Raw genomic sequence first — 12,175 nt, forward strand, 5'->3', positions numbered from 1 at the left:
TCATTCCGCCGCTTTTCTGATGATTCTCCCTCTTCAGCTCTTTGTGACACATTGGGCTGAATGGCCTCCTTCTGTGCTGTAACCATTCAATGATTCTTCCTTTGTCATGCATAAGTCCACTGCCACCTGTGGCACTTTGCAACCATGGAGAGTAAAGGATGCATACAGAAATAACATAGATTATGGAACAAAGATATGTTGGTATACAAAAACATTGCAAAATGCCACCAGGCTGGTTTTTCAAAGGCAGTTTCTTCATTTCAACTCAGTTAATTTTGACTTTGGATGATAATGCAAAATGAGCAAAATGGGCTCAGTTGCGCATTAAGTACCTCCCCTGATCGAAGTCATTGGAAACCCAAAGCAGGAGAGGTTTTTAATGGCTGACCAATCCATAGCATGCATTTTACACTATCATCCAAAGTCAAAATTACTCCCAGTGTATTTTTTTTTCCTAAAAATGTACTTTATTCATAAAAATCTGTAAAAAAATACATTATCAAACAGTTTAAAACAGCACCAAGTTGACATTCCAGAAAATGCAAAGAAAATCAGTTTTCAATACATGAGTGAGTTGCCTCACAACCCTTCCATTCCATTTTACATGCGATGTACATTTTACAGCAAAACCATATTTGGTGTATACAGTCCGAGGGGTTTTCCATGGGTTCAGCCCCTTGGTTCACACAGTGGTCTTTCCCCATTGAGCCTTTGTGGCAGCTGCCCCAAGCTTTAGTGCGTCCCTCAGCACTTAGTCCTGGACCTCGGAATGTGCCAGTCTGCAACATTCGGTCGGGGATATCTCTTTGCGCTGGAAGACCAGCAAGTTTCGGGCAGACCTTTCACTGAATTGTTGGTCCTCCAGCAGCAGTTGATGTTTATCTCGGTGTGCGTCCCTGGGAACAGCCCCGTAGAGCACAGACTCCTGTGTTACAGAGCTGCTTGGGATGAACCTCGACAAAAACCACTGCATCTCTTTCCACACCTGCTTTGCAAAGGCACATTCCAGAAGGAGGTGGGCAACCATCTCTTCCCCACCAGCCACCTCGAGGGCAGTGTGTGGAGGTGGTGATATTCCGGGCGTGCAGAAAGGATCTGATGGGGAGGGCCCTTCTCACCACCAGCCAAACTAGATCTTGGTGCTTGTTTGAAAGATCTGGTGATGAGGCATTCTGTCAAATGACTTTGGCAGTCTGCTGGGGGAACCATCTGACAGGATCCACCATCTCCTTTTCCTGTAGGGCCTTGAGGAAATTCCGTGCAGATCACTGCCTGATGGATTGGTGGTCAAAGGTGTTTTTCCACAAAAACTTTTCCACGAAGGATAGGTGGTACAGAATGGTCCAACTGAATGGAGCGTTCCGCGGCAAAGTGACCAGACCCATCCTTCACAACACCGGAGACAGATAGAACCTCAGCACGTGGTGACACTTGGTGTTTGCGGACTGGGGCTCTATGCACAGCTTGATGCAGCTGCACACGAAGGTGGCCATCAGGATGAGGGTGACGTTGGGTACTTTTTTCCGCCTTTATCCAGAGGTTTGAACATCGTGCCCCTTCGGACCCAGTCCATTTTGCATCTCCAGATAAAGCGGAAAATGGCTCGGGTGACCGCCATGGCACAGGAGTTGGGAATGGGCCAGACCTGCACCACATACAACAACAACGTGAGCACCTCGCACCTGATGACCAGGTTCTTACCCACAATGGAGAGAGAACGCTGCTCCCACAAGCTCAGTTTACGTGGCACCATGGCTACTCACTGCTTCTAGATTTTGGCGCACGCCCTGGTCCCTCCAAACCATATCCACAACACCTTCAGGTAGTCTGACCTCACGGTGAAGGGGACAAAGGATCAATCAGCACCGTTCCTAAAGAGCATGGCCTCGCTCTTGCCGTGATTTACTTTGGCTCCCGAGGCCAGTTCGAACTGGTTGCAGATGCTCATCAGCCTGCGAACAGACAGCAGATCCGAGCAGAAGACGGTAATGCCGTCCATGTACAGGGAGGCTTTGACCTGAGTGCCTCTGCTGCCTGGGATTGTCACCCCTCTTATGCCTGCATCCTTACTAATGAACTCAGCAAAAGGTTCAATACAGCAAACAAACAAGACAGGGGAGAGAGGACAGCCCTGTCCGACTCCAGATTTGATTGGGAAACTTTCTGATTCCCACCCATTGATTGAGACTGTGCTACTGATGTTTGTGTAGAGCAGTTTGATCCAATTGCGGATTCCCTCCCGAAACCCCAAATTAGAGAGCACGTCCATCATGTATGTGTACGATATCCTGTCAAAAGCCTTCTCCTGGTCCAAGCTGATGAGGCAGGTGTCCACCCCCCCTGTACCATACATAGGCGATCGTATCCCTCAGTAGCGCAAGGCTATCAGTTACCTTCCGGCTGGGTACAGTACAGGTCTGGTCAGGGTGAATCACCAACTCCAGGGCAGACTTGACCTTACTGGTGATGACTTTGGACAGAATCTTATATTCTACATTAAGCAGTGAGATGGGCCGCCAATTTCTGATTTCCGCCCTCTCCACTTGTAGATGAGGGTGATGTTGCCTTTCCTCATGGATTCTGACATGCAGCCGGCCAGAAGCATACTCTCGTATACTTCCAGCAGGTCCGGGCTGATCCAGTCCCACAGGGCCGAATACAACTCAACTGGCCATCACTTCCAGGAGTTTTATTCGTCTCGAAGGACCTGATGGTATTTGTCAACTCATCCAGAGTTAGCAGTTTGTCCTGACTCACTCGCATACTGTCATCTAAGACCTCCGTGATAGATGACAGGAAGGACTGCGAGACCGTGCTGTCCGTGGGCTTCACGTCGTACAGTCCAGCATAAAAGGATTTGCTAATCCTTAGAATGTCAGACTGCGAAGATGTTACCGAGCCATCCTCTTCCTTCAGGCTACTGATCACAGAGCTCTCTCTGTGTACCTCAACGGAGCGGTCTCTGGACCGGAAGATGTTCTTGGAGGCCTCCATGGCAAAGAGCAAGACCTGCTGGCTCTTCACCTCTTGGAGATCCCCCTTGACCTCGACCCCCATCGACTGCAGCCGGAGCAGATTCTGCATTCTTTTCTGGAGTCGGGACATTTCCCTCTGTCTCTCTCTCACCTTCTGAACACCTTTGAAGATTAAGACCCTCTTGATGTTTGCTTTGATCGCTTCCCACCAGTGCACTGGAGACTCAAAGAGGGATTTCATGGTTCTCCAACCTTTGTAATCCCTTTTGAGTTCCTCAATGTTGTCTGGGGTTAGCAGTGTAACATTTAGCTTCCATATCCCCCTGCCAACCCGCTGGTCGTCCTATAAGTGACAGTCAGCCAGTAAGAGGCAGTGGTCAGAGAAGAACACCGGCTTGACATCGGTGGATCTGATCGTGAAAGCACTGGACACAAACAGGAAATCAATCCTGGAACGGGCAGACCCGTCCGATCTTCACCAGGTGTATCTATGCTGCGCTCCATCTGCAGGTCTGTCGAAGATATCGTGCAGTTTGGTATCTTTTACTGTTTCTATTAGGAATCTGGACGTAGCGTCCAGTTTGCTGTCATCACTGCTGGATCGTCCAGCTGCATCGATGATGCAGTTGAAGTCACCGCCTAGGATGACCGGCCAGGACGTCACCAGCAGCAGTGGGAGCTGCTGGAGGACGGTCAGCCGCTCGCTGCATTGAACTGGGGCGTATACGTTGATTAACTGGAGCGGAGCATTGTCGTACATTACATCTGCTACGAGGAGGTGACCACCCACCACCTCCTTAACTTCGGAGATGGTGAAGTTGCCTCCCCGCAGCAGAATACCCAGGCAGGAAGAACGGGAATCATTTCCCCCTGACCAGCTCAATGGCCCATGGGATCACCATCGTGACCATTGCCTGTAGGTGCTGAGGTGCAGAATTCCACACTCCTGCAGAAACAGCAGGTCGGTTTTGACCTTGGTGAGGTAGTACAAGGACAAAACACATTGTGAATGGACTTAACGCTACGCACGTTAATCAAAGCAATCTTTATACCCATTTGAAAGTTGGGTGTTGCTTACCACACCAGGTGTCCTTGCTAGTCCCAGTCCTTGGGTATGTTCCTGCATACCCATAGTGTACACAAGGTGTTTCACATTCGTTGGGCTCAGAAACCCTCCTGGTTACTCATGGGGAGCTTGTTCCGCTGAGGTGACATCGGGGGAGTCTTGTAGGCAACAAATATTGGGCTGTCCTCTGCTGGTGGTGTCTTTCCATTCTGTTCCTCCTCGAAGATATCACTGCTCCCAGCTTCCCGGAGCTGGAGAGCGCCAGACGCTTCGCTGCTCTCGGTCTCCCGGAGCTGGGGTGCACTGGGCATCCCGCTGTGTTCAGTGCTTTGGGGTTGGGGCGTGCTGGGCCCGTCTCAGCTTCCAGTGCCCAGGAGCTGGGGGGGCTTTCTCTTCTAGCTCCTTTGAGTTCTGCCGCTTCTTTTGCAGGCGCCGTCGTTCCGGCCCTTCCTCGTCCAATGAGGAGGAGCTGCCGTAGACTGGCTCAGATGGTAGCCTTCTCTTGCCACTGGTTTGAGTGGTGACCTGTTCCTTTTTTGGTGGTTTCTTCTTCGTGGTTTTCCTTTTTACCACTTGCCACTGACCAGTTTGTCCATCTGCTGCCTCCTCCTCCATTGATTCTGTCTGTGGAGGAGGGGTTTCCGGGCACGGGGTAGGTGTTGGGTCGCTGGTTACACCTCCCTCCCCTTTCTTCTCCTTCTCAGATGGAATTTCCTCGCTGTGGAGAGGATTGCTTCTCTCCTTCCCAGCACCAGACGCGTTCATCATTCCTTCTCCCGGCCTTTCCTTGGACCTTGCCGCCTGTGCATAACTGAAGCAGCGTTTATAGAGGTGACCTGTCCCACCGCACAGGTTGCAGCACTTACTCTGTTTATAGTCCGTGGTCTGATGGCCTTCCTTCTTGCAGTTCTTGCAGACTGTGCTGCAGTTAGCTGCCACATCACCAGATCTGCCACAGGTACAAACAAACTCTGGGCTGCCCCGCATAGACCAAGAAGCCTCGACTTCCCCTGATAGCGAAATTGGAAGAAGGATGGATGATGGCTCCATTGGCATCAACCTTCAAGGTCACCTTGACCTGCCACTTGCTGGTCCAAGTCCCAAAGAGGTCCTTGACATCAATACTGCTGCCATCCACCTTGACGTACCTGGCGAGGAAGGTGAATACATCCATGACAGGAATATGGGGGTTGTAGAGGTGGATTGTCACCACCCGGTCACGTTGCGACAGCAGCATGAAGAGCAACTCCACTGTGAGTATCGACAGCGGCACCTGGTTTCCTCTCTCCTTGAACACCTTCAGGAACTTGATGCATCCCGCCAAATTCTTGAACGTCACATCGAAATATCCACTGATGGGGAAGTCCTGCAGGCAGAAGATATCTGTAGCTTGGAATCCACGGCAATCAATAAGGATTTACTTAATGAAGAAGGTACGGTCAACAGGTGCATCTCCTTCATTATCCTTCACCACCACCCGAATGGTGTTATGCACGCCCTGGCCTGAAACTCTAGAATTAGTTACAGCCATTTCACTCAAAACCTACCTGGAACAGGATCAAAGGCCACTGATCATGGTCTCTCCCCTGCCAAGTAGGTACTCCCAGTGTCTTTACCATGGCAGAGATGGAGCAGTTTCAGTGGCACTGTGTACTGCAGGTAAATTTGCCACATTAAAGAAAAGCCTCACAATCATTGTTCCCCAATGAGAATCCTTCCTATCCTATTATTCCTCAATGTATAATTTCAAATTACACTCTGTCCTATTGTTTATCCTTCAATTCTTATCATTCTTCAAAGTATATCCTTTAGATTTCGTAGTTCACATATTGTGCAGCGTCAGCTTAACCTCTTATTCTCAAGAATTTTCACTCGTGTTGCCCTTGGTGTAAATCAAGAATTTTGCTTGAGCCCTAAGGCTGGATTTTACCCTGATGGTGGGGGGCCCGGTGATGGGCCGGAAGGCAGGCGGTGACCCCACCTCGGTCCTCTTTTGGACCCCCAGCTGAATTCCACAGTGAGCAGCCAATTAACTGCCTGCCGTCAGTGTCCCCTTCCCTTTAAGGACAGGGATCCTGCCTCTAAGTGCTGCCAGCCCTCTACAGGACCAGCAGTACCACAGAGAGCAGTGGCCACTGCCAGTACTGCAGGAGGGCTGGGACCAGGACCATCACTGGAGCGTGGACCTCAGGTAAGTGGGGCAAGCTCACCGGAGCCAGTCCAAAAGGCCTTGACGACTGGGGGGGGTGGGGGTGGTGGTGGTGGTGGTGGAAGGGTGGTCATTGAGGGCAGGGGCGTGTGTTTGTGGAGGGGCGGCATTTGATGTCGGGGGCTCTCTGTGGGCCACAGATTGCCCACTGAGGATGGCCTCCCGCCAGCCCACAGAGAGGCTGCCTGGTTCTACTGGGTGAACTCCCCACACGGCGGAGGGCCTCCCCGTCACTGGTAAATGCCATCAATTGGCCTCTGGACAGAAAGGCCATCTTCAGCCTTCCCCGCCCCTGACAAAATCGAATGGCATTGGGAAGATGCAGAGATAAGGTCAGGCAAGGTGCAGAGTGCTGCCACTGAGCAATGTACTAGCAACTGCCTACTTTTATAACACACTCATATGGAGAAGGAACACTGAGGGCTGGGATTTTACCGGCAGCAACGAAGCTCCGACGTCAGGAGCTAAAGTGGGTGGCATGGCCGCTCAGACGGCAGGGGGGTTGGTGGTGACGGTAGGTGGACGGAAGAGGGAGTGTGATATGCTTTGGGCTATTCAATTAACAGCTGGCAGGAGTGGGAACTGGCCAGTTAGGATGCACAGATGGGAGAAAGTATTGGCTCAGGCAAGGCTGGCACCACCTTTAAAAGGCAGTACTTTTAAAGGCAGCAGCCCTGGAGGGAATCGTAAGGGAGCCCTGGCAACTAAAGAAATCATGACATGGGAGAAGGCAGAGCAAGGGGGCTGCTCCTCCAGGCTGTATGGGCTTGGAGGGAAGTCCTGTTCCCTCGAGATGGGAGGAGCAGACTGGCTCATCAGGCCAAGCAGGCATGATATGGATGGATTTGGCAGAGGAGCTAAGCAGCTGTGGGGTGGTGCAGTGTCGAAAGAGGATCTATGACCTGATTTGTTCTGGCAAGCTGAGTGCAACACATAACATGAAGCTTGCAGCCTTAAATGTGACTAAAGATGAATATGAAATTGGAGAATGGGGTGCCCACCTGGTCAGCGGCAATGCCCAGGCATCAGCATTGGCTGTCAGATTGGCTGTTAGCCTCTCTGTTGTGGACTCTGGTCAGTAAGAGTTGACTTCTGCACAGCCAGTACTGAATGGCTGCATGCAGTAGGCATCCCTGTGGCACCATGAGGGGCAGTTAGGCTGCCACCAACATAGGTGTAGTGTATGCCTTTGATGAGCGAGTAACAATGGAAACGTATGTGCTTGCAGGAGAAGAGAGATCAAAGTGCCAGAGAAAGATCAAGAACAAGGTGGCAGGCCCTACACGGCAAACCTCGCAACAATGGAAGAAGAAGCATTGGAGCTGGGAGTCATGGAGGCAGTGCAGGCAATTGCTGATGGTGAGATGGGTGTGGAGCCCCAAGAGAGTGAGTGGCCTAATGGATGGGCGTAAGAGACCCTCTGGCGAGCACAAAGTATAGAACTCCAGATGATGGGTAGCCAGAAGGAGGTGTTGGAACGCATGATGCCCTCTTCTGGCTCTCGCAGGCCCTGGCAAAGAGCAGCCAGCTGCAGAGCCTGCGGACAGCCTTCCACCTCTAAGGAGGAGACTTCAGTGGGTGCACCGTCACATCCACACCCTCCACCACCGCAGATCCTTCCACGTCAGTGGGTGGTCGCGCACGCGTAGCAGCAGGTCACAATCTGGTGAGCACAGTACAGACGATCCCGAGCAGCTGACGGAGGCAGTGACTGTTGAGGCCATTCACACTCAGATGACTGTGGGAGAGCCCAGCAATGCTGAGCTTCAGGCTGAGGACATGCCTCTGGAGTCATCAACAAGGCGGCAGATGCAGGAGCTGCAGCGCGAAGTGTGTGAACATCTGGCGGAGCTTCCAGAGGCCATGCGCACCCATGCCTAAATGATGGAGGAGCCTATCCAGGCCATGAGTACAGCCATGTCTCCGGCTTGTGCACGCATGGCATCCTGTATTGGAGAGCCATATCTAGCAAACCACTCAGTGGATGGCGGAGACGGGCGTGGACCGGCATGTCACTGCCTCCTCCATGAGCTCTGTGGAGGAATGGCTGTCCAAGAAGGGAACAGGATACCTGGAATAATCGCCAGTTCCTCAAACTCCTCAGGTGAGCAGGGAGGGACAAGTGTACCCTGAAAGAGTAGGGGAGCGACTGCCTGAAGCACCTGGGCACTCCTCTCAGGTTATGGACGACAGGTCCTCGTCCCCTCTGACAGAGACACAAACGCCTCAGGAAGCCGCAATTACAGAGGTGACCCCTGCACCTGTGGAGGAGGCCCATAATATGCCGACACCCTCCAGGCCTCCGGCAACCAGAGGACGATCTCCACAGCCATTGAAAGCCACGGAGCAGAAAGGTCAGCAGCCTGCCTCCAGATCACCTGACAGCACAGGGGGAGCACCATGTAGCACATGAAAAAGTCCACTTAGTTGCTCCAACATTTGCAGGAAGCAGAGCCTCTGACAGTAGACCCTCTCTGATGAGCGTTTTCTGCATGCAAGAGGCTGGTTGTGTGCCCCTCTGTGCCTTCCTCGTCTGTGTCCCCTTCCAGGCTCATGCTCTCAGTAGCTGCAGCTCCCTCCCTCTCAGATGCTCCCCCAAAGCCTGAGTGAACGAGGCCCATAGCATATTGCTACACTCACTTCTCAGGGCCTCCCCCCCACCTCATTCTGTACATACAAGTGCCGTCACTTGAGGGCACTCAACCAGAATGCCTCCGCTGTGCTGGCCAGGTTGGTACTGCCGCTGTCTACTCAGTATCACACACTCTAACAAACCATGCTACCTCTCGCAATGACTGCCGACTGCAGCCAACACTGACCTTCCGCTGAACTTCTGCCTCCTTATAGCTGGTGAGGTACTAAAGCTCTGTTGTTCCGATGCGCCCCTTGTAAAATGGAAAAATGCTGGTAAAATCGCCATAACCGTCTGTGTAACAGGATTACTTACCTTTCTGCTGCCGTCAAGCATGGCCCACTCCCACCAGCCCGGTTACCTCTGCGAGTATTCCTAGTGGTGTTAACACATCAGGCTTCCCTCCCAACATCATTCACCACCATTTTCCCACCCCTCCCGCCTCCCAGCTCGTTTCCAACGCGCTGACAAAGTCTCGGCCTAGGGGTCATTTTCTGGCTTTGCACTTTCAGCAGAGAGTCTTGTCTGCTGGGACTGCAAATCAAGTATTCGGCCAAGCATTGTTAATGGTTTTCTGAGCACGCAGCAGAGGTTTAAATGTGCCGAGTGACTCCTGACAACGCACAGCATGCACAGAGCGATCGCGGACGTCATCAGTGCGTGCAAACATTTGTCAGCTTGCCAGTATGAATGCACGCGCTAACTTCACCACGCAATAATGTCCTCACCCCTCAATAGTCGCAATGGCCATCTCCAATCCCTCTAACAATATCCCGCTCCCTCCCGCCATCCCCGCTTCAATCGCTGCTTTCAATTTCCTGCTCCCACCTACTCGCCGCTCCATCACGCATGGCCGCTTCCCACACCTCCCCCCGGCCTCTCACTCCCCACCTCACTGCTGCCTTCCCTCAGCCACTCGCTCCCGGCCTCGCTGCTTCCCCCCTCGGCCAATTGTTCCCTGCCGTGTCACCCAAATAAATGGCGGGAATGGGGGGGGTGGGGGGGGCAGGGAACGAGCCGCCGAAGCAGCAACGCCGGGAGTGAGTGGCTGAGGGGTGATGGGGCAACAAGGGAGCAAGTGGCCAAGAGGGGGGATGTGGCAAGGCCTGGAGTGAGCAGCCGGGGAGTGGGTGGGGGAAGCGGGGAGCGAGTGACGAAAGCAGCAAGGCAGGGAGCGAGCAGCTGAGGGGGGGATGTGACGAGGGTGGGAGTGAGTGGCTGAGGGAAGGCAGAGGCAAGGCGGGGAGCGAGCGGCGAGCAGATGGGCACAGGAGGGAGCAGCAAAGAGAAGTGCGATGGCAGAAGGGAGCAGGAAGCTGTTGGGGGTGGGATGGAGGCTGCGATCGCTGCCGTTGAGAGGGTTTGGCTTTAATTTGTTTTTTGTAACAAATTGAGCAGCACCATCTTTATTACTGGCAGCTGCCTGGGGCGTCGCAGACAGTGACGCTTCAGTGGATGATGTTGCATTTGAGCATGTACCAGTACTGCGCCACCTAGTGGTTTCGTTGTCAGCAAACGCAGCTTTAAATGTGCGCTGCGAGAGTGTGAGGCTCCCTACCAAAGACATTTGGAAAATTACTTCTATTAACTACTCTTAACATTTCTCAAAGTAGATCCATTATGTAAGTAACGCTGGATAAATTCTGACCTGGTGCAAAAGCATAAAACAATAGCAAATCGACAACCAGTTTTATTTTCTCTCGATTTCTATTTCCATTGAAGTCTGCCGATTTTCTCTTCCCCATTTTACACTATCGCATAAAATCAAAATCTACCCCACTATGTCATCGACATTTAATTAAGCTGTTCTTCTACAGCTCTAGATTAGCACATGGGGTTGAATTTTTGTGCGGGTTCTCTGAGTACCATAGTAACTTTAGGGGAAGATCCAAGGAAGCACTGGACAAACAACATAAGCAGCCACAATTTTCTCTGGAGTTTTCAGGGACCTTCCACTAAAGTTATGGTAGTACCTCTGCAGAAGTTCAATCCCATTCTATTTAAGATCACCATAAATGGGTGTCAGGAGGATTGGCATCCAATGTACTGACCGCATTAGAAAAATATCTAATGAGTAGTTCAACAGACTGAGTACTTCACAGGTCATTGAAGATTGGAGAGAGAGCTCAAACAGTCAATGGGATGGATTTTACCAAGCCTACGACATCGGGCTCCATGACAAGGGGTGCCAGAAGATTGTTCTGGCAGAGGCCTGCCTCAAAGGCTGATGCCTGGAGGGCCCGGCTCGATCCCCCCGGTGGTGGCGAGGCTCTGTGGTGGCCCCCCTCTTCCCCAGCCCCCGCCACTGGGCAACAGGACCTCAATATTTAAATCATTAAAACAAATTCATTTAAATATACACTCTGGCAATCTTCCAGTCCCGCCGCAATCTTCAGCACAGCGGCTGGCACTACCGCGTCTTCAATTCCCCGTCGGAGGAAAGCGGGCGTGATACTGATTTGTGGGGGGGGGGGGGGGCGGGGAGAGTTACGATTTTTAGTGCGGGTTATGGGGGATGGGGTTAAATAAACATTATCAGTGTAGAAGATGGTGGGAAGGGGTGAACTTTCAACTTTGTGCAGTAAAGTGGGTGGGGGGAAGGTCACAATTCAAAGGTAAGTGTTTTGGAGGGAAAGGGAAAATATAACAATTCTTATTGGGGGGATGGCTCACTTTAAAAATTCAAATTTGCCGGCAGGACTGGCTACCTTTAAAAATGACACCAGTCCTGCGCACAGGCAGCTGATGCCATTGCCGGGGACGGATCCGTCCTCTCCACGTGATTGGTGGGGGAGCGCCCCGGCTATTTAAATAAGCCGCCGCGCGGGAGATTGTAGCTGCTCTTTGGCATGCAATTTTTGAGCTCGCCACCGGGAGCGATGGCGGGCTCTTAAAACCCAGCCCAATGTCTTGTCATGTTAAAGAAAGAAAGACTTACATTTATATAGCACTTTTCATGCCCACAGGATGCCCCAAAGCACTTTACAGCCAATGATGTACCTTTGAAATGTAGTCACTATTGTAATGTAGGAAACGCAACAGGTGTATTTGTGCACAGCAAACTCCCACAAACAGTAATGTGATAATGACTAGATAATTTCTTTTTGGTGCTGTTGTTGAGGGATAAATATTGGCCAGGACACCAGGCACAACTCACCTGTTCTTCTTCAAAATGTTAAGCTACAAATGAATGCCTCACTATTTTAAACTTAGAGAGGGCGATACTGGTCTTTGCCAGCAGTGTGAAATGGGTGATAAGAAATTTTTTCTACTTCTCTGGATTATTTCTGTTC

This window comes from Heterodontus francisci, chromosome 19 (genome assembly GCF_036365525.1).
Source record: "Heterodontus francisci isolate sHetFra1 chromosome 19, sHetFra1.hap1, whole genome shotgun sequence".
NCBI lineage: Eukaryota > Metazoa > Chordata > Chondrichthyes > Heterodontiformes > Heterodontidae > Heterodontus > Heterodontus francisci.